Raw genomic sequence first — 4583 nt, 5'->3', positions numbered from 1 at the left:
CACGTACAGCTTCCCTGTCGTGTAAACATAGAAAGAGAAATATTAGTACATTTTGACTTGTAAAGTGTGAATTTAATAATAAGAATAGTAGAGTCAATATAAAAGTTAGTGTAACAGTGCCAAGGAACTGGGACTTCGAGGGATTCAGAAAGCAGACTTTAGCCTCGTACGGTAAGTGGCAGGCCATTCGTATTTCCGTCCTCGAGCTGTATACAGACTATAATTTGAAACGTATCTGTAAGTGGTATATTCGAAACCGCGGCGAAATCCGTCATAACGTTAACGTGCGCCAGTATTCGAAACTAAGAGGAAATTAACAATTGTGGGGTTATATGAACTCCCGTCGCGGATTCAAAACCCGTGTTGGGAATCGAGGAAGAGCGGTTACATGAATCGCTCACGTCTACGGAATCTTTAGAAGGAGCCTTCGCGATTCCGGCAGACCCAGGGATAATTAACGACGATCCGGACCGAGACGAGTTAATTGATCGACCACATATTAATTCCCGCTTCGTATATGAGAGATCAAGAGAACAAATACCTGATGATGGAATCGGAGGGTCAGGCGGCCTCCGAACGGAGGAGCGCCGAGAACATGGCGCCCAACGTGGGGCTCGAACCCACGACCCTGAGATTAAGAGTCTCATGCTCTACTGACTGAGTTAGCCGGGCAGCAAATTCTAGAGGGACTAGGACAGCATAGGGAACACGGTGTAACATATGATTTGAATGTACGAACCGGATCAGGGTTTTATTCCAAGCCAAGTGAGATAGCCGATCCTGGACTTATTATGGACACGTTGGTAGGATTAAAAGATAGTGCTCCTGTTCTGGGAGACAGGGAAAAATTCTCCCAATGGCGCCCAAACTCAAGAAACGAGGAAACAATGTTAGAAAAATTTACAGAAGTAATGGAAAAGTTGGTGGGTACGATGAAGAAACAGGAGCATGAAGTACGAAGCCTGGTTTATTCTGGCACTGATTAAGAACATCCTCGTCAATTTATAAAAAAAAAATATATGAAATATGTAATACAAAATTTGCAGCTTCCCGATTGAGAGGGGATGCACAACGGTGGTATACGGCTTATCAATATTTCGGATGGACCTTAGAAGAATTTACACGTAACTTGGTAGCGAAGTTTGATAATGGTTATGTTCGACTACGACTTCAAAAGGACCTGTTTTGTTAAATACAAGGGCAGGAAGTGGCATTATTCACTGAACGAAAATTAGCGTTATGTAGGAGATTAGAAATAGGAATACCGATCCCAATGTTAGTGTCACAAATAAAGCTCCTTATGAGGCCTGAGTTGCAAAGAGCAATAGTCGGCGTGCAGATAAATGTAATTTAAGAGTCGACAAGAGTAGCCACGGAAGTGGAGATGCAAATAAGATATTTCTAATAGTAGAGAAATAGTGCCAGTTAATCAGCGATCCCGAAGACCAGGAGTCGGGTGTAGAATATGTGGCGGAAGTCACTGGAATCGGGACTGTCCACGAAGGGCACTTCCAGGACCCAGTGGTGGAGAAATGAGACAATCAATATCTGAGCTGCCTGAAGGTGAAGGGACCGAAGCTAACTCCAGACGAGGGGATAGCCGACGAAATACGGAAAACTAGCCGAAACTCATCATTTTGGAGCCCGTGGTGAGTTGGTGGAAATGGGCTCTATCCAAGAAGTGATTAAAGTGGAGTTACCCAGAATAAGAGTTAAATATAAAGATATAGAGTTAATAGCCCTTATTGATAAGAGGGCAACAGATTCGTTTCTGCGAACATCTTATTATATAGGTGACGTTTCAGGAAATGGGGATTATGTGTGGCTAGCTGATGGACAAAAGATTTGGGCTAGAGGGCCTGAAATGATAGAAATAAAAATTGGAGAAGCGACTACCATTATAAAAGTGTATTTGATGGATAGCCTGAAGGAAGGGTTAGTTATTGGTATGAAGTGGTTGAAACAAGAAGAAGCAACCCTTGATCATAAACAAGATGGTCTTTATTTTGGAACCCAACATCGTCGAGCAGTATATTGGACGACCATGAGAAAGGATTTTAAATGAATTCCCGGAGGTGTTTGATGAAACCGGTAGTCAGCCAACCACTAAATTAGTACAACATAATATCAAGATAAAAGAGACCCAACCATTTCGGATTAGACGTTATAAATTTTCGCAAGAAAAAAGAAGTATAATTGAAACGGAGGTGGACCGTATGTTGCTAATGGGAGTAATCAGGAGAAGTCACTCCCCGTACAGTTCGCCCATTGTGCTGGTGGGCAAGCCGGATGGGAAAGTCCGGTTCTGCGTAGATTACCGCCAGCACAATGGGCTGACAAAAAATGAGGTATCCATACTACCACCTATTTCGGACTTATTGAAGGTCATTGGACAAGCCCAGTACTTCACGTCGTTGGACCTAAGGAGCGGATACTGGCAGATACCGATGTCGCCAGCCAGTATTCCGTTAACGGCCTTCCACACTTCGGACGGCGCGGCCTACGAGTTTTTGGTTATGCCATTTGGCCTTAAGAATGCGCCGTCAACCTTTCAAAAACTCATGGTAGAGGTTCTGGCGGGGTATGTGGATAGGTTCGTTTATGTTTATTTGGACGATATAATAGTATATTCGAATTCACGAGAAGAACACGATAATGATTTGAAGTTAGTCCTAGAACTGCTTCGTTGTCATGGGTTGAAGTGTGCTCTATCAAAATATAAAATCGGGATGACCACATTGTACTACTTAGGTCATACGGTTACAGCGTCGCACAATGAAGCTCAACAGAAGCACCTCAACAAAATTAGAGGTTATTATTATACTTCTCAGAAGGAAGTACAACAATTTCTCAGTTTAGCTAACTGGCTCCGGGAATATGTACCCGACTTTTCGATTATTGCCGTCCCCATAACACGGCTGCTGGGGACACGGAAATTCGTCTGGAGTGGTGACGCCGAGGAGGCTTTCCAGAATCTCAAGAGAGCACTACGCAACCACTGAAGCTCCACCGGCCTGACCATACCAGAGAATTTGTCCTTCAGACGGATGCCAGCGCCGTTGGGATGGGGGCGGTATTGTATCAGATGGGTGATGATGGAGAAAAACGAATGGTGTCCTGTGCAAGTGCTAAATTTACGAAAGCCGAAACCAAATATCACTGTAACGAGCAGGAGGTTCTGGCCGTCGTCTGGGCATGTAGATCACTATAAGGTAGAACACGCTAAGCTATTAAGGTACGCACTATTACTGCAGGAATTTGCATTCCGTGTGGAGCATTGTAGTGGACGAAATAATCAATTGTCCGACTTCCTCGGTCGGAATCCAATTGAGGAAATCATATCAACCGTGGAAGAGGATCGGATGAGCCCTCCAGTGATGAATGGTACTGCACCGATCAGGAAAGAGGTGGCGTTGAATGATGCCGAGGGATCTATGATAGAAGATAATCACTGACCACGCGAATACCACCCATATTACTACAACCTATAACTTTAGATCAAATAGAGAATGAACAAGAATCCCTATATGACAATATTGTCCGGGCACAGAAAGATAGTCCAGAGTACCAGGCCACCCGGGTGAGGATTGGACGATTACAAAACGGAGAAGAAAAGGCGGATTTAGCTTGGAAAAGAACACACCGGGACCAGTACACCGTAAATAATGGGTTGGTCTGGTATCAAGAAGGGGAACACTTACGTCTAGTGGTTCCTCTGGACTACTGGCCGGACACCCGGGTAGAGATGAAACTATCCGGGCGGTGTCCGTTTTATCTTAAAAACCCATTTATTCTGTATCGCCCTTTTACCAGGTGGTAACTCGGTTAACGTCCACGTCTGGTTTTTCTCAATGGAACTTATTTCTTCTTTAATTGCCTCTTTCCATTTATCTTTATCTTGCCTTTCATTTATTTCTTGTAATGATTGTGGTATATCTTCAACATAAATTTCTGCGTTTAAAGCTAAAATCACATAATCTTCAAGATAAGAAGGTAAGTTTCTTTTCCTTTCGCTTCTTCGAATTTCCACATCTTTTAACTCATCAGTTTGACTACTGTTTTCCTCTTCTTTTAAACTTTCATTTTCTCCCAACACTGATTCTTCTATATTGTGATTGTTTTCGTTTTCAAATATATCATATTCATATTCTTCAATATTTTTTAACAGTTTTGGATTCATCGAAAACAACATCACATCCATTGATGATAGTTTTATTACTAGGGTCCCATAATCTATATCCATTTGGACAGTACCCCACGAGAACACACTTTACAGTTGGAGAGTCAAATTTTCCAGAATATATTTCTTTTGGTGAATGTAAATATGCCAAACTACCAAAAACTCTCAATTTTTGTAGGTTAGGTTTATGTCCATACCACAACTCTGCAGTTTTTCCTTGTAACACCCTTGTTGGACTTCTGTTTATTAAATAAACAGCTGATGTAACTGCTTCCACCCACATATTTTTGTCTAAATTGGATTCCAATAACATACAGCGTGCTTTTTCTATGATTGTTCGATTCATCCTTTCGGCCAATCCATTTTGCTGTGGTGTGTACCTAATAGTGTATTCCAACTGAAT

At 42.4% G+C, this 4583-nt stretch overlaps 1 non-coding gene across 1 annotated transcript; it reads right to left on the bottom strand.

Moving 5' to 3' along the window:
• Positions 1–599: 599 nt before the first annotated feature.
• Positions 600–672, bottom strand: Trnak-cuu. Its single transcript has one exon. It is a non-coding gene; the product is annotated as a tRNA-Lys (tRNA).
• Positions 673–4583: the final 3911 nt, after the last annotated feature.

Source organism: Anoplophora glabripennis, unplaced genomic scaffold (genome assembly GCF_000390285.2).
Source record: "Anoplophora glabripennis isolate ALB-LARVAE unplaced genomic scaffold, Agla_2.0 scaffold573, whole genome shotgun sequence".
Lineage (NCBI taxonomy): Eukaryota > Metazoa > Arthropoda > Insecta > Coleoptera > Cerambycidae > Anoplophora > Anoplophora glabripennis.
The sequence above is the reverse complement of the archived record's forward strand: the minus strand, read 5'-3'. Positions and strand labels throughout refer to the sequence as shown.